Genomic DNA, 20,597 nt, shown 5'->3' on the forward strand with positions numbered 1-20,597 from the left:
AAATCGCATGTGAAAATTGTATAGCCGGCTGGCTAACACAGCCCGTTCACTCCGGGACTCTCTTGTGTAGTGATGACGTCGGCACGCCGCTTCTCCCTACGTTGTTTTGTCAAAACGGACTTCGTCCTGGGGCCCCAGGACAAAGTCAGTTTTGATGAAATTACGTAGATATATTTTTTACTCTAAAAGCATTTTATTGAAAGAAATTTGATCAAAAAAAAAAAAATCCACCCTGCTTGATTGCTGAAAACCTATACAACATCAGTACACAGACAATGGTTATTACTCACAGATAAACAACTGTTAATAGTCCAGCATTCATTTTATTTTTTATACACGTTTATATTAACTGATTCTACTTTCGCCTTTAGTCTATCCAGATAACTCGTGACTATTTCTAGAAGCATGTCTGTGTCACCGTGTTCCTGTGTTTGAGTGTGAAATTTAGCTTCCATCCGCCGTCATCAAATCATATTATTTTTGATACAAAGCACACTTGGATTTAGTAGATGTTTTTCAGTACTTTTATAAAAGCCCTAATTTCTTATGTCACGTGTTCAGCATGAAGGTGGAAATTATTTGATCCAGTTACAAAGATACATACCCTGGTATCAAAGTGACGCAGGTTGCTGACCTATTTTTTTTTTCTTTTCATTTTACATACAGCCAATGGCATTTTGGATTGTGTTTCATTGCAGATCTTTACATGGAAAAAATATGGTTGGTTATGTAAGGTCACTCGCATTTCAAGAAGTCGGTCACCATTGTGCCAGTCAGACCAGGAGATGAATGAGTTGTACTGGCTCAGAGGCAGCGGCCAGCGTGACATTTGGTCTCCCTGTTCTGGAAATATTGTGCAGCTGAACACAGGCACAGAAACATTCTGAGTACCATGTTGTATCTTCTTGCCCTCCAAAACACTTTTTTTCTTTTGCTGGGATTAAAGCGGGGGTTCACCCTTAGAGGGCACTTTTCCCCCTTAGATTCCTGCTCGTTATTACTAGGGGAATCGGCTATTTATTTTAAAATATGTGCAGTACTTACCCGTTTACGAGACGCATCCTCTCCGTCGCTTCCGGGTATGGGCTTCGGGAATGGGCGTTCCTTCTTGATTGACAGGTTTCCGAGAGGCTTCCGACGGTCGCATCCATCGCGTCACGATTTTCCGAAAGAAGCCGAACGTCGGTGCGCAGGCGCAGTATAGAGCCGCGCCGACGTTCGGCTTCTTTCGGCTACGAGTGACGCGATGGATGCGACCGTCGGAAGCCTCTCGGAAGGCTGTCACTCAAGAAGGAACGCCGGCTCCCGAAGACCCATACCCGGAAGCGACGGAAGAAGATACAGCTCGAAAACGGGTAAGTACTGCACCTATTTTAATATAAATAGCCGATTCCCCTAGACCGAACGAGCAGGAAGCTAAGGGGAGATTTTTTTTTTTTTTTTAAATGGGTGAACTCCCGCTTTAAATGTGTTTGTGATAACAAGCACAGATTTGGACTGGACATCTTATCTTGCAGCCACTTTAAGATCTGGTAAATGTTGTGTGAGGTCAGGTGCTGTTGCTACATAGAAGGAAATATGTGGTCATAATTTTTTGTATAGTCTAGTCTGGTACTACTTTTGCCAGGTAAGCAGTCATAAGAAAGGTTTAGGCTGCATTCACACCTGAGCATTTCAAACTCTGGTGTTTTTACTGTGTTTTTGCTGCAATTTTGTACAGGTTACCAATGTGTTTGGTATCGCCATACTCGGGAGGAGAAGCAGAATGTGTTTTGGGGTGTAATTTGTGGTATGCATATGCAAATATGACAATTTTGTGAAACAGAAAAAAAACATCTTAATTTTGCGAAGAATTGTGGGAAAAAGATACAATTTTAAAAAACTCACCATACCTCTTACTAAATACATTGGGCTGTCCACTTTCTAAAACAGCGTCATTTGGGGGGTATTTGTACTGTCTTGGCTTGTTAGGGCCTCAAGAAATTAGATGGGCCGTCAGTACATTGGGTATGATCAATTTTCAATGATTGACACCATACCTTTTGGACTCTATAACTTTCACACATACCAAATAATTTACACTGATTTTGATTACCGTATATTTACCAAAGATATGTAGCAGTATAAATAGTAGCCAAAATTTAAGAAGAAGAATTACTAATTTGCTAAATTTTATTTTACAAAATTTTCAGTCTTTATTCATTTATAGCGCAAAAAATAAAAAACCCAGTTGATCAAATACCACCAAAAGAAAGCTCTATTTGTGTGAAAAAATGACAAAATGGGTACATGTTACATGACTGATTGTCATTCAAAACGTGAGAGCACTGAAAGCTGAAAATTTGGTCTGGTTAGGAAGGGGGTTGAAGTGGGCAAGTGGTTAAAACGGACCTACCAGCATATCCTATATTTTAAGAGGAGCCTTAACCACTTTAGGACCAGCCGCCGCAGGTTGTAGATAAGATGCTATACTGAGTTTACATACCCTGGAATGTTTGGCCTTGGTACAGACACAGAAGGTGGCACATATGGGTTAAATGGCAACTTATAGGTTAATTTTCCACATTTGTGGCTTTTTAAATCACAATTAGTGCTAGATACTGAGCCATGAGTTCTTTTCTACCTCCTTATGGCTCGGTGTCTAGCCTGTTTCGTGCATCCATGTGAGAGATAACAAACTCATTGACTATTTATACACCGACACCAATTGTGATTTAAAAAGCCACAAATGTGGAAAATGTAACCTTTGAACAAAAATCTCCTGCGCTCTGGTGTTTTGCTAAACACGGGTAGTGTAGTCCAGTCTTTAAGGCAAGGTCTATAGTCTTGCAGTGCACATCATTTACTATTGGGACACCCAGCCAGCTTTATGATGAGCATCACAATGCCTACACTTATTTGTGTTCCTCTCCCTCCTGTTCTTGGCCACTAGAGGGAGCTGCGCGCAACATTTACTAATGGTGAGGATCAGTAGTGATGCTCACATTCGGACCGGAAGTGGCGGGTGGAACGCAAATACACCTGCACTTCCGGGTCATGGTCCTGCTATGCGCTGCACACCAAGAGTGCACGCGAAATAGTGGAAATGACGTTCGGCCCATGCAGAAGTGAGGGTTGGAACGCATGAGGTACTCGCACTTCCTGATCGCGGGACTGTATGCGTCCCAATGGATACATGGGGAGAGATATGTTTACCAACTGGGACTGCTAACATGTCATTGGTCCACCACCGCCCATGTCGCCCCGTGAGGCGTAACGCATAGGGGTAAGGACTTATTGCCTTTCATTTGATCTGCACCTGCCTGCGCCCCCGTCCCCCCACTTTGCACTTGGGGTGGTTATAATGCAGCTTGTTACGATCATTTGCTGGTGTTTTATACTGCTTTATATGCCAGTGTAAGAATAGGGGAGGTGCTGTAATGTCCCTGGTATAGCCATTATGGTTTGGCAGTTTGCTACCACCCATGGGGGTGGGAACGTGGGCTGGACAAGCAGGGATTGAAGGGTGGGGTTCGCTGTCTGATGGTCACCTGAGCTTGGATCCTATGTGTACATATATATTTGGGAGTACACACGAGAGTGTCAGCCGTTTTGAGGGACCGTCCGATCCTCTCGTTATCAAGTTCCACCTGTAGGGGCCAGGAGAGCCAGTTTGTCAGTAAATACACCTATGCTCGTTTTGTGAGTAGGACCATTGCTTTTATTCTATTTTAGTTAACCCTTTCATGCTTAAGCCTATTTCTGACATTTTGGTATTTACAAGTTAAAATCCGTATTTTTTGCTAGAAAATTACTTGGAACCCCCAAACATAATATATATTGTGTGTGTGTATGTGTGTCTGTGTGTCTGTGTGTCTGTGTGTCTGTGTGTCTGTGTGTGTGTGTGTGTATATATTACAATATATATAATTAGCAGAGAATAAAACGGCGATTTTTTGCAATATTTTATGTCACAAGGTATTTGTGCAGCAGTGTTTTAACCACTTAAGACCCAGACCAATATACAGGTTAAGGACCTTGCGCTATAAACAAAAATAGAGCGACAATTTTGAAAAAAAAAACAATATTTTTTACTTTTTGCTATAATAAATATTCTTCTACCTATTTTTGGTAAAAAAAAATCGCAATAAGCGTTTAACGAGTGGTTTGCGCAAAATATATTGCGTTTACAAAATAGGGGATAGTTTTATGGCATTTTTATTAATTATTTTTTTATGATTGTGACATTATGGCGGACATATCGGACAATTTTGACTCACTTTTGGGACCATTGTCATTTTCACAGCAAAAAGTGCTAAAAATGCATTGATTACTGTGAAAATGACAATTGCAGTTTAGGAGTTAACCACTAGGGAGCGCTGTAGGTGTTAAGTGTGACCTCATATGTGTTTCTAACGGTAGGGGGGCGGGGCTGGACGTGTGACGTCATTGATAGTCTGTTCCCCCTTCAGTGCCGTGCGATGGGAGAACCCGGAGGGGGGGCATAGCTGCTGTATGCAGAGAGGGAGCTGAGTGAGTGAGGGAAGTTTTGTGCAGGTAAGCTGCTAAAGTGCACACAATACAAAGTTTCATGTCAGGACTCGGAGGAAATGTTTGTGGCAACATGTGAAGGGTTAAGTGATGAGGAGAGTTGAAATAGCAGGCAAGTGTGTGTAGGAGCTGGCAGAGTTTGCAGCACCCCTCCCCCTAGCTGACAGACATCTGGACAGATATCTCCTAAGCAGGCACAGTACACTAATCACTATCTGTGTATGTCCCACTCAATGAGAAGTTCATTTATGACCTTTCCATTTAACCCTGTGTTATTCACACCCTGTACAATGACGTGTACACTCACCACATAAATTCTACACTCCATATAGAAAACAACATTCCTCAATAAACATATCAGAGCACAATGTTCATGGCTATTTGCATGTTACTGTATGAACACTGATCATTTAGAGAATCATGTATGTTTATGGAGAATTTATATTTTTTATGTGACAAGGCCCCTTTCACATGGGCTTTCCAAACAGGTCTGCCTGTCTGTTTTTCAGATGGACCCGATTGGATCATCCAGTGTTCCCTATGGTGCGGCAGATGTCAGCGGTGACCTGTCCACTTACATCTGCTATCCAATCTGATCCTGTCCGCCAAATCAGATGGATGGTGGACAGTGGTCCTATTTTCCATCTATCTGGCGGATTGGATGGAAATGGACAGGCAGTCCTCGGAGGAGAGCCGGACAGGCCGGTCCGTCTCTGCACAGTGAGTAGTGAATGATCTGTCATCCGTCTGCTCAGCGGATCGATCCCCCGCTGAGCAACGCGGAGCCCATCAAAACGAACGTGCCCCATGTGAAAGGGGCCTTACAGTTAGGCTTGGTTTACACCTGCATGGGCAACCAAGCATAGGCATGCCAATGCGTGGTGCTGGGGCCGATGCGGGGTGCCGGGGGCCAATGCGTGGTGCTGGGGCCGATGCGGGGTGCCGGGGCCTATGCAGCACAGCACAGGGATGGTGGGAACCCCTCATAATGGGCACAGTAGGAGAGTACAGCCACAGGAAGTCAGTGCAGGGATGGTGGGAACCCCTCATGAAGGGTTCCCACCATCCCTGTTCCTGTGGCTGTACTCCTACTGTGCTCATTATGAGCGTATGAATCCGAAGTGAGTTTCGGGCACAAAATACGGCTAATGCGAAACGAAACTAAACATAATGAATTTATTGACAGTGCACATGTCTAGTATATGTATACACACCACATATATAACAAGATAGATATATATATAATTTTGTTATGTAGATATATCTGCACAGGAACAAATTATTTTGTATATTTACTGGTTCCTGGAAGGAGGAGGGGAGGGGAGGAGAGGTTTGCATAAATAAGGGGCGGAAACTTTCTCTGACACTCCCGTTGCTATTGAAAACTGATCTGAAACCTATTCCACTGCTTGTGCAGCACTGAGCATGTGCGAGATCTGAAAGGCTGAAATCCAGGAAGTCATACAGTCTGGCTTCATAATGCCCACACTTAAGATGGCCCCAGTCAATTTCTATTTTATAAAGTGTCTAAATGCTGTAACAACCTAACAAAACGGATCTTAGTTTACAGACTAACTTTACTAGAATACATTAAAGCGGGGGTTCACCCTATCGACGGGAAAAAAATTTTTTTTTTTTCTTTTACCTTTAAATCAGGCATTGTAGCGCGAGCTACAGTATGCCTGTCCCGAATTTTTTCCCCCCATACTCACCTTGTAGTCGTCCATCGAAGATACCGGGGAATGGGCGTGCCTCTGGAGACGGAGGATGATTGACGGCCGGCTCTGGCGCGTCACGCTTCTCCGGAAATAGCCGAAATAGGCTTGGTCTTCACGACGCGTGCGCATAGCCTGTGCGCACGCGCCGTGAAGAGCCGAGACCTACTCCGGCTGTCTTCGGGGAGAGTGACGTGCCAGGGCCGGCCGTCAATCATCCTCCCTCTCCATAGGCACGCCCATTCCCCGCGGGAGCCGGAATCTACGATGGACGACTACGAGGTGAGTACGGGGTTAAAAAAATCGGGACAGGCATACTGTAGCTCGCGCTACAATGCCTGTCTCGATGGTAAAATCAAGTACGAGAGGGTGAACTACCGCTTTAAGCTTGTGTATTACAGGGGTATTTATATTTAAAAGGTGAAATTGTGGCCGGAACTCCGCTTTAAGTGGTTAATGTGTCCACTCCCTCCAAAAATGTACATGCCCTATTGTTTTATTGTGTTTGTTTTTTTACTACACTGAAGGTCAGTACATCTTGGATGTGCAGTGCTGCACCTTGCATTACCGCATATGAAAACATACAATCAAGTGTAAATGCGGCCTTAAAGCGGTAATAAGCCCAAATCCAAAAATGTATTATATTGCAGCTTAACAATCCTTTTCTTTTGGCTTTTTTCCCTATGTTTATACCTGGTGATCTGACCAGTACCACACCTGTATTAATGAGACACAACTCTGGAGGAATGAGCACTGTAGGCACAATTTATAAGCAATTACAACAAATAATTTTTTCCATTTGGGATAAAGGTTTTACATAACCGCTGGCCATTTTAGTCACCCCTGCCAGTGTCAAGTGGTTTGTCTCATAGTCTATAAAAACTGATACATTCTGCTGGGGAGCTGGAGCTTGTAAAAAACAGACTTGCTGGCTGTAAGACTGGATAAAAATAGAAGAAAGAGAACCTAAAAAAGAAAACTAATGCAGACATCACATCTAAGAATTGGTAAGCTGCAATATAATAAATGTTTTTTTATTACATAATGGTATAATGATGTCATAAGTCTTCTGCTGGCAGGAAGTATTGTCACTATCTTCCCTCCAGCAGTGATCACTGTTCAGTGTTGTATTCTGTTATGGGGTAATGGGCAGCGGGGCTAATCTGTGCGAAACTGTGAAAGGCATAGCTTGCTTTAAAGGGAATTTTGCTTTTGAACAATGTACTAAAACTGTTACTTGGTATTCGGGTAATGAGCAAATGCATGCTCATTAAAATTTTACCAAGTCATGGTTACACACATACAGAGTATATACATGGCATACATATACATTTTTGGCTATTCAATGCAAAAACCACTTCTAAACGCAAACGCAGCTAAATGCAGCACAACGGAAATGTTGACAGATAGCAACCAAGTTACATTTCAGGAGAGTTTTTAAAACGTCCCATGTACATGAAGCCTAATTGGTGTGGTTTTTAGGAATATATTTCTTGCAAAACAACTGACTGGAAAGGTATTTTCGATCAACTGCATACAAGTTCTAATTGGCTGTGCGGATGAGCCCTCTTACAGGTTAGCATTTTTTGCCTTCGATCCTCTGAAACTTCGATGCTCTCTTGTTTTGTTTTTCTTCTGATGGTGGTACACTGGTGTAGGGCCAGCATTATAAAGGTCAGTTATCTTGATGATGGACCTAAAGTAGCAAGGTGCATGAGACAGCCTTGACCGAGCCATCAACATGGCAGCTGTTCAGTATTTAGCATTGTACGGCACCCTCATAATAAGCAATTGTATTGCTTTCTTTTCATAATATAGACTTTTGCTCTCACTTTGTTGGAAAATGTAGCACAAATGAGAAACGGCTGTACTGCCAACTGTAGAAATTGTAAATTTACTGCTACTTCTAAGACTGCTCAGTGAATCTGTTATGCTGACCTGTTACGTGACTTTTTTGCAGAATTTTCCTCAATATGTGTGACAGATATTTTAGCTACCTGCTGTGTAACATCAGAAGTAGGTTTGATGTGGTGCTGTGATGGACAATACGTGTTTTTTTTTTTTTTTTTCCAAGTACACAGAATGGTGGATTAATAGTATACATCCCAAACAAAGTGCTCCAATTTATCGGCAGTAACAGTGCCTGCAACTGCAGATCTGTCGCTCTTCCCTCTTTTATCATCTAAAGTAGAGCATTTGTGTCATAGGCATTTCTCATATTTTGGGCAGAAGTTGATGTCAAATATTCCCTTTTTGTGCCTATTCAACATTCATCTTAGTTTTTTTAATATGATCACATAATATGGTTAATATTTTGAAATGAGAGGTCTAATGTACCTTAAATTCTAGAAAGTGCATTGAGTGTTTAAGAGCAGGTTCCCATTGGTGCTCTGTGATGTGGGTGCAACGTGATTTATGCACGTTTTATACTCGTTTTAGGTACGATTCTATTGACTTCTGTTGGACTGTGTGTTTTTATGAAAGTACATCAAACTCCTGCATTCTGCATCTTTGATGCACTTTCAGAAAATGCATGATCTAATACAGTGGTCATCAACCCTGTCCTCAAGGTCCACTAACACAGGGTTCGACAAAATCCAGGGCGCCCGGTCGCAATTGCGACTAAAATTAGCGACCTGGCGCCCGGGGGAAGAGCATAGGCCTGCAGAAGGCCGCAAAGCCACGGCCTAAATTGCCGGAGCGGCCCGACGCGGGGGAGGTGGGGGCGCACGAAGACACAGGATACCCCATCCTGTGTCTCCGTGTGCCCATGCTGCTCGATCTCGCCGGCCCTGACTTTGCGGCCTTCTGCAGGCCTATGCTTTCTTCTGTGATCTGGCGCCATCTTGTGGTGGCCGTTGGCATGACAAGTAAACCAGCAATGCTAATGTAGCTTTCCCTGTTTTTATTTTTATTCTAACACCCTAGAGAATAAAATGGCGGTCATTGCAATACTTTCTGTCACACCGTATTTGCGCTGCGGTCTTACGAGTACACTTTTTTTTAAACAAAAATATAAGACAACAGTAAAGTTAGCCCAATTTTTTTTTTATATTGTGAAAGATAATGTTGCGCCAAGTAAATTGATACACAACATGTCACGCTTAAAAATTGCGTCTGCTCGTGGAATGGCGACAAACTTTTACCCTTTAAAATCTCCATAGGCGATGTTTAAAAAAATTCTACAGGTTGCATGTTTTGAGTTACAGAAGAGGTCTAGGGCTAGAATTATTGCTCTCGCTCTAACGATCGCAGTGATACCTCACATGTGTGGTTTGAACACCGCTTTCATATGCGGGCGCTACTCACGTATGCGTTCGCTTCTGCGTGGAAGCTTGGCAGGATGGGGCACGTTTCTAGCTCAAAACTTTTTTAGCTGGCTCCTAGATTGCAAGCAAATTTGTCAAACCCTGCACTAACAGGCCAGGTTTGCAAGATAACTGAAATGCATCACAGGTGATATAATTTGCTGCTCAGTGATTGCAGTATTCCAGTCTGCATCTCCCCAAGGTAATACATAAAACCTGGCCTGTTAGTGGGCCCTAAGGACAGGGTTGATGAGCACTGATCTAATAGAAGACAATTGGATCACACCTAAAACCACAGGTAAAACGCACATGCAGCTTTTTCCAATTTTCCAGAAAATCAAAACAAAGTGTGGAATGTGTTATTTTGCAATCGTGCATATATAGTTTAAATACCATGTCATATATGAAAGATTTCTGAGATTGTATGTAAAGTTTTCTCAGAGCTGAAGACAAGCAAATCCTGGAATACAATTCAAGCAACACTGTACTTCTCAATATAGTTTTCATACAAAGAGAAACATGCATTTCTATGTGGGCTTTGCAGGGAAAATACTCCAGTTAAGGTAATGTGGTGTGGGCTGAGAATGAATCCACGAATGCAGAAAATGTTCTCATTGGCATCATCCCACAAACATATTTTTGACGGGGGCGGGGAGAGGACACTATAAACATGTAGTGTGGGACTTTACATGTGCCTCTAAGAACACAGAATGCCAAAAGTATAATAAAAATATATATTTCTATTGAATTTTATGACCTTGATCAAGAGCACCTAAAGCGGATGTCCGCTGAAAAAAAAATATTAAAAGCCAGCAGCTACAAATACTGCAGCTGCTGACTTTTAATATTAGGACACTTACCTGCGATCGCTCGTCACTCTGTTGCCCCCCCGCCATCCTCAGTGAGGGAACTAGTCTCACATTGAAAGTAGTGAGCAGACATCTTCCCTATAAGAAGACACAATGGTAATAAAACAGGCAGGAACTAGAATTTACATGCTGGTGTCATCTCTGAACCATTAATTCAGCCCAAGAAGTGATTGTAGATAATGCCTGAACACAAACTGCACCATACCTCTGGAAAGAACAGCAGACAAGGGCATTGTCAGGGGTAGTGACGCCCATCATACATGCCTCACTGTGCCATCATACATGCCTCACTGTGCCATCATACATGCCTCACTGTGCCATCATACATGCCTCACTGTGCCATCATACATGCACTGAGAGGAGGGGGGGGGGGTCTCTTGCGCTGAGAGGAGGGGGGTGGGGTCTCTTGCGCTGAGAGGAGGGGGGGGTCTCTTGCGCTGAGAAGAGGGGAGGGTCTCTTGCGCTGAGAGGAGGGGGGGTCTCTTGCACTGAGAGGAGGGGGGGGTCTCTTGCGCTGAGAGGAGGGGGGGTCTCTTGCGCTGAGAGGAGGGGAGGTCTCTTGCACTGAGAGGAGGGGGGGGGGGTCTCTTGCACTGGGGGGTCTCTTGCGCTGAGAGGAGGGGGGGGTCTCTTGTACTGAGAGGAGGGGGGTGCAAGAAAGAGGGATGGGGGGGGAAACAAAAAATTAGGATGAAGAGAGATAAAAGGGAAAGAAAGGAGAACAAAGAGTGGTACATCCTAAAATGTACCATAAGGGGTTTTAATACCATAGTGGAAATGACTCGGGGAGAGCTTTCCGTGGGTTAGGGCCGCAAATTACTTGTCTTGCCTTGGGTGCTGACAATCCACGCTACAAAAATGTTACTGTTGGGGGTCCCCACAACTTGGGAAATTTTATCAAGGGGTCACGGCACTAGCAAGGTTGAGAACCACTGTAGTAGATGAAAGGCGCATGTGTGAATAAACCTTACACACTGGATCCTATAATTCATACTTTTTTTAAATACATTGTAACCGCTCGTTGTGTGTGTGTGTGTGTGTGTGTCACATACATACATACATACATACATACATACATACATACACACACACACACACACACACACACACACACACACACACACACACACACACACACACACACACACACTTGTGCTCATAAGTTTACATACCCTGGCAGAATTTTTGATTTCTATTTTTCAGAGAATAAGAATGACACAAAAACATTTCTTTAAGTGTTTGGCTGAAGCCGTTTATTATCAAGTGCTAACAGGGGTTCGGCTTTTTTTTTTCTTTTAGTCTGTGAAAGCACCTCTATGCAAGTCTGTGTCCATTCACACATTGAAATTTACAGGTGGAGAAAAAAACCCTCTAAAGGCATGTTCTTGAGAGAAGAAAAAATTAACAGACACATCTGAATGTGCAGAAATGCTAGTCGCATACCGTAGTGTTTGAACATTGAAGTTCAGATTTCAGAAAAAAAAAATATATACTTGCCTAAGTGGATGCAACATTGATTCAATGTTGCATCTGTTCCCCACTACTTGAGGTAAAAAAACACTGATCACTTAGTTCAGTGTCTTCACTGAGCAGAGAGCTGCTGACTGTCAGTCGGCAGCTCTCTGCTCTGCCGCTCCAGTGCTGACAAAAGCAATGGACTGTCGAGAGGGGAGCAGCTGGCTCAGTCTCCCAGCAGCACACTGAGAGGCTGATGAAGCTGCAGATCCAGGCATCTGGGTGGTTCCTGACTGTAATTGGGGATCTTTTCTGAACCTGGACCAGCTAATTGATGTCGGCCAACAGTGGGTTTTAAATTGGGTCACAGGAGTGCAGAAGGAAGTTTTCTCCTGTGACGAGTATAGCCAAAATAGCTTTGGCCATAATTCCCCTTTAATGCATTCCAATGGCCAGAATACATTAATATTCTGGCCAGTAGAATGCACGCACAATCAAATGGTTTACACATATAAATACACGTGGAATACACTTTTTAGATTTTTTTTTTTTTTTTTTATGCTGCATTTTCCTGCCCACTGTTCCAGCGTTTAAAGGAGCTTTTTCAGACACCCCGGCCGTGTGCATGAGGCCCAGGTGTCTCCAGTCCTGGAAGTCCCTCTAATCCTGTTCTGATGACAACTCAAATATTGGATTTCTTTCACAAGAAATGTTGTTTCTGTAAATATACTGTTATGTCATGGGTTTGTGCTCTGCTAACCATACAGTGAAAGCTTGAACTTTTGGGAAGGAAAGGTTACTTGTTTACAAAATGTTTTGCTTCTCAAAAGTTTGAGTTGTTGACTTTTAATGTAACTGACGTCTCGTCTCGGGGTCCATCCTATATTTATTTTTATTTTTTTACCAAATGCCATAATTTTCTTCTGGGAAAAAAGTTTATCCTTGTTGAATATGCCTTGCTGTCATGGTGTGTGTTCTTTTTGCAGAATGGTTAAGAATGTAGGTTATTTCAGTGAGGGCTTTTGGGTAAATGGACTGCTTGCATAAGCTTAGTTATGTGATGTGCCATCCCTTTTTATCTCCGCCTACCCCTAGCTCATTGTGCACTTCCTCTGCTCCTTAAGATGACAGCTTCTTCTGTGAACATTGGGCGATCAGACTGTGGCTGCTGCACACTGCAGACCAAAGCCTGAAGTTTGCTGATGGGAAGGTATGGACATAATGCACTGCAGGCAGGTTTTGTGTTAGAATGACCTTCCACATAAAGTTATCGGCATAAAACTTGCAGCATTTGAGATCATTTACTTTTATGTGCGTTTTTAATTTAGTCTCTAATTTGTACTTTAAGGCAGAAACTAGACTGAAAATGTCGTCATAAAAAACAGGTCAAATATAATTGTACACACCAATTTTGTTCCACTATAACTTTTGTACTTGTTTATAAAAAAAAAAAACCTGTGGCATCAGCAAAATAGAATATTTCTTAATTGCATGATTGTAGAACTCTTTTGCTTGAAGTTGCTAATGCATGTTAGTAATGTGTATATTTATAATGACTATTACTGTGCCATATATCAACATTCATCAAACTTGTGCTAATAGCTGTAAATAGAAGAGAAAAGTAATTGCTATATATATATATATATATATTAGGGCTGTCGAATATAATCGATGCAGCGATGCATCGCGATTCGACCCCTGGCGATTCTGCATCGATGCGGTTGCTTTAAATAATCGATGCATGTTGATGACGTCATCGTCGCGTCCTGCCGCGCGGAGCCGAAGTTTTGCCGCCTTCCCCTGTGTCACACTCGGAGTCCTGAGGAGAGGAGACGGACACATGCAGCGCCAGCACAGCGTAGCCCTCCCCCCGGAGCCCCCCCCCCCCCAGAGCGCTCAGACACTTAGCTTTCCTCCGAGTCCCCAGCCGAAGTAAGCGCCGTCTTTTTCCGCCTTCCGCCGACGTCATCCACAGCCGCCCTGTGTCTCTTGCTTCACTGGCAGACACGTGAGAGGAGACAGAGTGACACCTGTTGTGAGTTCCGGTCCCAGTTCCCAGAGCTGTCCTCCTCGGCTTACCATTACTATGCAGCGTGCACTGCAGGCTGCCTGGTACAGGGGGAGAACGTTGCCGACTCACAACTGGCTGCTGTGGGCAGCAGCTGCAGGACTGTGGGAGAGAGACCCCGAGCGAGACAGGCTGCACTTGTCCTCTGTCCTCCTCACAGGCAACAGGAGAGGAGACCCCCAGCAGTGAGTAGCTGAGTGCAGAACTGACTCGTCATCATCATCATCATCATCAGGTACACAACAGAGACACTGACTGTCACAGTAGTACTACTAGTACACTTATAACTGTAACCAAGGTATATAATATAATATATTATCATATCTTTGATGCACCATGTGGAGTGGACTGCAAAATTCAAATATGCCAAATGTATGACTGTAATAATAATTGTAAATAATAAATATTAATGATGGTGATTGGGTAAACTGAATTATTCTGTATTTCTAAACATTAAACTGAGTTTGTGACCGTACCATTGCCATTTAATTAATTATGGTTTATGTAGGTCTAGCTCTAATCTATTGTCCAATGTCTTACTGATTGATCAAAACTTCATTACTTACCTTGTTTTGTATGATTTAGCTCATCACTGCCACACACATGCAATGCAGTGCATGTGTGGGGCAGTGAAGAGCAAAACCATAAATCATACAAACAAGCTAAGTAATGAAGTTATGTGAATCAATCACTAAGAGAATGAATACATAAAACCATAATTAATTAAATGACATATGTTGTTGTAGCTGTTTGTTCAATGCCAGTGTGCCACGAAGATTGGAGAAGGAGAGATAGAGATCACTTTACCAACCGTTTCACTTTCACTGAGTGACCACGGTGGCTAGCAGTAGCACAGATCACAGATAAGATGAGGGTGCATTGTTTTAACACGTAGCAACGGTGCATGGGGTAGAATAATCATCTCCTGAATCATGTCTGCAGTCTCTGACCATCTCCTGTAGTAGGTCTGCAGTCTCTGACCATCTCCTGTAGCAGGTCTGCAGTCTCTGACCATCTCTTGTAGCATGTCTGCCGTCTCTGACCATCTCCTGTAGCATGTCTGCAGTCTCTGACCATCTCTTGTAGCATGTCTGCAGTCTCTGACCATCTCCTGTAGCATGTCTGCAGTCTCTGACCATCTCCTGTAGCATGTCTGCAGTCTCTGACCATCTCTTGTAGCATGTCTGCAGTCTCTGACCATCTCCTGTAGCATGTCTGCAGTCTCTGACCATCTCCTGTAGCATGTCTGCAGTCTCTGACCATCTCCTGTAGCATGTCTGCAGTCTCTGACCATCTCCTGTAGCATGTCTGCAGTCTCTGACCATCTCCTGTAGCATGTCTGCAGTCTCTGACCATCTCCTGTAGCATGTCTGCAGTCTCTGACCATCTCATGTAGCATGTCTGCAGTCTCTGACCATCTCCTGTAGCATGTCTGCAGTCTCTGACCATCTCCTGTAGCATGTCTGCAGTCTCTGACCATCTCCTGTAGCATGTCTGCTGTGTTTAGACTTTGCTACATGCAGGAAGTGTTATTGTGTGTTTTTTTTTAAGAACAGATAGAAAAAAAAATGGAGTACTTAATTTTTTTTTGATGAAAGCCATGCGCACTTGCGCTGCAATCGTGATGCATCGTGATGCATCGCGGAATCGAATCGAATCGTGGACTTGATAATCGTAATCGCATCGAATCGTGAGATCGGTGAAGATGCGCAGCCCTAATATATATAATATTATATTTTGTGTATATATAATGAAAGCATCAAAGTTGACAAATGTGGTCAAGACAGTTGCTGTGACCACTAAAGTAGATAATATACCATGGGGTCATTGTAACCTTCACCATTTTCTTCAGAAACAAGTAAGTCTTCACATGGTTAAAGTGTCAATAAAGGTAAAACATGTTTTCATTTTGGATAGAGTAAGGGTTGTAACTCCTGTCAGGTCTTTTGCTTTCTGTGTCCCATTGGGGAGATTTCTCCTCACTTTCTGCCCCATAGCCAAACAGGAAGAGAGAAATCCCTCCAAAGTAGAGTGAATCCCTCATCGATAGAACTAGTGCCCCCACTGGAAGATTTTCCCTCTATTCCTGTTTTGATATCAACCCAAAATTTATGATTTTCTTTTACTTTGATTTTCAATGATAATGGTAAACAATACAAATAGAGAGTTTGAATCTCCCTAATGGGGACACAAGACAACTATAAAAACGGACAGGGGTTCTATTCCCTCTCCACTCTGTCCAAAATTAAAAAGAAAGATTTGCATTTAGTGACACTTTAACCCCTTTTGCCCTGGTGACACTCTGAGAAATGGCAGACATTTTGTGCTTTCTTGTGTTCGGCTAAGGCTCCACCGTGGTGTTCTGCCGCAATTCTGATTTGCTGCAAATCGCGGGACGTGCTTGTGATGACACTTACTTTCCATGTCACCCCAATCACAGTGTGATTTTGCAGCAATTGTCGCCCCTTTCTTTAACAGCCCAATCATTGGCTGGATAGCTGCTGGGTCCTGCCCACCTCAGGTCCCGTGTCTATGTCTATGTCTATGTCTATGTCTATGTCTATGTCTATGTCTATGTCTATGTCTATGTCTATGTCTATGTCTATCTCTTCACGGCTCTGCAGAGAGTAGTTTCATTATCGGCTGTGAAACCTGCCAGTGCCAAGCAGTGCCATCTGCCAGTGCTAACTAGTGCCATCTGCCAGTGCTAACTAGTGCCTGCCAGTGCCACCTGCCAATTCTAATTAGTACCACTCGCCAGTGCCACCTGCCAATCAGTGCCATCTTCCAGTGCCAACTAGTGGCATCTGCCAATTAGTGCCATCCAGTGCCACCTGCCAATCAGTGCCATCTTTTAGTGCCAGCCAGTGCCAATTAGTGCCACCTTCTAATCGGTGCCACTTGCCAGTGTCACCTGTAAGTGCCAACCAGTGCAACCTGCCAAAAAATAAAAAATAAATCGTCCGCAAAAATCGGCATAATATATACCGGCCGTCTCGATTTCTAAATATCGGCACCGGCCAGAGGAAAACCCATATCGGTCGACCTAGTTCCACTATGTCCGCCCCGTGTCTTCGTGACTGCGACATTATGGCGGACACTTTTGACACATTTTTGGGACCATTGTCATTTTCACAGCGAAAATTGTTATAAAAATGCACTGATTACTGTGAAAATGGCAGTAAAGGGGTTAACCACTAGGGGGCGCTAAGGGGTTAAGTGTGCCCTAAGGGAGTGATTCTTACTGTAGGGGGGCGTGGCTGGACGTGTGACATCACTGATCATCGTTCCCTATAACGGGGAACAGACGATCAGTGACAAGCCACAGAGAAGAACGGGGAAGGTTTGTTTACACTTACCTCTCCCCGTTCAGCTCATGTGACCCGATCGCGGGACACCGGCGGCAATCGGGTCCCGCTGTCGCGGAGCTTCGGACCGGGTCGCGAGCGACCCACGGCTTGGCACTTAAAGGGCAATGTACCTGTGTCCAGCCGTTCCATTCTGCCGACATATATCGGCGTTGGGCGGTCCTCAAGTGGTTAAGATGTCAGTGCTGGGAAGGTTGAGTGACGAACTAGCCTGGGTGAGGACATCGCTGGATCCATGGACATGTCCTGTTGTTATTAAAAGCCAACAGCTGCTTTTTTTTTTTTTTTAATATATTAATTTACTACCACGGGGAATAGGGGTGTCAAATTTAATCGCTGCATCGCGATTCGGGTGTCCCCGATGCGGCACTGATGCATGCGACTGTATTAATCGATGTTTGGCCCCGCCCCTCCCGGGAGAGCGCTCCGTTCTATCCGACGGGAGTCAGTATTCGATAAAACACCGGTTTGGGTGGATTGGTCTCGTCCAATCGGCGCCTGCTGTTATACACACACAAGGAAGTATGGGAGGGCTCCTATTGGCTGTGTGCGGACGGAGATTTGGGAGCTTTCTCTTCCTGTGTTCTGTCAGTTAGTGACGCTGTGTATTCAGTGTGGAATCATCATGCTGTCTGTTCCTTTGTGCCGCTTCCGGGGAGCGCTTCTCGAGGCGCTAATGGGGGACTGTATAGGAGCCATGTTTGAGGGAGAGTACTGCGTGAGTACTACTTCTGTGAAGGCGGTATTGGAGACTCTGACCAAAGATGGAAAGCCGAGAGGTGGGAGCTGTATGGTATATTTCCCGCTGTGATATGGGGGGGCTGGTGTGAGCCATTGTTACCTGTGAATAAGGGCTCCACTATCCCATGTCAAATGTATACAGGAGGAGGATGTCCTTGTGTGTCTGTCATTTCCTATACAGGACAAGTGTACTGCTTTCACTTTCATTACACAGCTCAGTGTTCTCATGTATAATCATTGCTTGTGCTACTAACGGCCACATACACCACAACATTATCACCACAGACACCTAAAGTGGATACCATTCATTACCATGGCGCATCTCCTGTATTATGTCTGCAGTCTCTGATCATCTCCTGTAGCATGTCTGCAGTCTCTGATCATCTCCTGTAGCATGTCTGCAGTCTCTGATCATCTCCTGTACCACGTCTGCAGTCTCTGATCATCTCCTGTACCACGTCTGCAGTCTCTTATCATCTCCTGTACCACGTCTGTAGTCTCTGATCATCTCCTGTACCACGTCTGCAGTCTCTGATCATCTCCTGTACCACGTCTGCAGTCTCTGATCATCTCCTGTACCACGTCTGCAGTCTCTTATCATCTCCTGTACCACGTCTGCAGTCTCTGATCATCTCCTGTACCACGTCTGCAGTCTCTGATCATCTCCTGTACCACGTCTGCAGTCTCTGATCATCTCCTGTACCACGTCTGCAGTCTCTGATCATCTCCTGTACCACGTCTGCAGTCTCTGATCATCTCCTGTACCACGTCTGCAGTCTCTGATCATCTCCTGTACTATGCCCGCAGTCTCTGATCATCTCCTGTACCACGTCTACAGTCTCTGATCATCTCCTTTAGTATTTTGGGGGGAGAGCCATGCGCACTTGCGCTGCAATCGTGATGCATCGCCGAATCGAATCGTGGACTTGTAATCGCATCGAATCGTGAGACCGGCAAAGATGCGCAGCCCTAACGGGGAATCAAGTGTATAATAAATAGCACTTGCTTCCATTCTATGGGTATTTCTGTTGGGTGAGGTGGGGTCAGCCAGCACAGAGCCCTGACCCTCTCTTAACTGAGTGAGTCTGTCACTTTTATGAATGAACAATCAGTGCTGATCAGTCATTCATAATAGTGACATATCGCTCTGAGCTTGGGCTCTGTGTAAAGTATCTGCCCTGTAAGTTGTACAAGCAGCTGCCAGGTACATTACACAGAGCCACAACTCTGAGTGTTCTTTTACTATTGTGAATAAACAAACAGAGATCATGCAGAGATTCTGCTCTCAGTGTGTTTATAAGGGCTGATTTTACACATCTACAGCCTGGCCAGTGTATTGCAGAGCACTGCCACTGCTTTTACTGTTTAACTGCTTTCCGACCGCCCACCGTCATATTACGACGGCAAGTCGGCTCCCCTGTGCGAGAGCCTGTAGCTCCCGTGCTTGTTACAGGGCAGGGACCGGGAGCTGTGTGTGTGTGTAAACGCACAGCTCCCGGTCCTGTCAGGGGGGGAAATGCTGATCCTCTGTTCATACAATGTATGAACAGAAGATCAGTGATTTCCCCTAGTGAGGCCACCCCCCTACAGTTAGAACACACAGGGACATACTTAACCCCTTCCCCGCCCCCTAGTGTTAACCCCTTCACTGCCAGTGGCTTTTTTATCGTAATCCAATGCATTTTTATAGCACTGATCGCTATAAAAATGCCAATGGTCCCAAAAAAGTGTCCGAAGTGTCCGCCATAATGTCGCAGTACCGGAAAAAAAAAACGCTGATCGCCGCCATTACTAGTAAAATAAAATAAAAATGCCATAAAAATACCCCCTATTTTGTAAACGCTATAACTTTTGCGCAAACCAATCAATAAACGCTTATTGCGTTTTTTTTTTTTTAAACGAAAAATATGTAGAAGAATACGTATCGGCCTAAACTGAGGGAAAATTTTTTTTTTTTTATATATATTTTTGAGTGATATTTATTTATAGCAAAAAGTAAAAAATATTCATTTTTTTTCAAAATTGTCGCTCTATTTTTGTTTATAGCGCAAAAACTAAAAACCGCAGAGGTGAGCAAATACCACCAAAAGAAAGCTCTATTTGTGGGAAAAAAAGGACGCCAATTTTGTTTGGGAGCCACGTCGCACGACCGCGCAATTGTGAGTTAAAGCGACACAGTGCCGAATCGCAAAAAGTGCTCTGGTCTTTGGGCAGCAATATGGTCCGGGGGTTAAGTGGTTAAAAACAAGCGACCGGTGAAGTTAGGCCAGTGCCATGTATAGCATCGCTGATCGAATTTTCATAGAATTCCCCCAGTGCCTCAACACTGTATCATCCATCAGCCTGGCTGTGTTAAAGCAGCCCCGATAGACTTGCAGCACTGTGTGACCTGTTTTTGTGAATGACAACACTTGTCTCTTGAGCGGCCCCTGCTGCCAGAGACCTGAGGTGTCCCTGAGGTGTCAATCCCAAATCTGTCTATTTCATAGCAGCATTGTTGACTGGTGGTCGGGGGACACACACATCACAAGGTGCAGAGTTGT

The 20,597-nt window shown here is 44.1% G+C and overlaps 1 protein-coding gene across 2 annotated transcripts in view; it reads left to right on the forward strand.

Moving 5' to 3' along the window:
- Positions 1-20,597, forward strand: part of TIMELESS (timeless circadian regulator) — a 189,821-nt gene that overhangs the window by 14,617 nt on the left and 154,607 nt on the right. The window contains exon 1 of one of the 2 annotated variants that reach the window (XM_040341047.1): positions 12,973-13,087. The exons of the other annotated variant lie outside the window; for it this stretch is intronic. The gene's annotated coding sequence lies outside the window, so the exon portion shown is untranslated. Of the gene's footprint in view, positions 1-12,972; positions 13,088-20,597 lie in introns of those variants that run through there. 2 annotated transcript variants of the gene reach the window in all.

The sequence above is a fragment of the Rana temporaria genome, chromosome 2 (assembly GCF_905171775.1).
Source record: "Rana temporaria chromosome 2, aRanTem1.1, whole genome shotgun sequence".
Taxonomy (NCBI): Eukaryota; Metazoa; Chordata; class Amphibia; order Anura; family Ranidae; genus Rana; species Rana temporaria.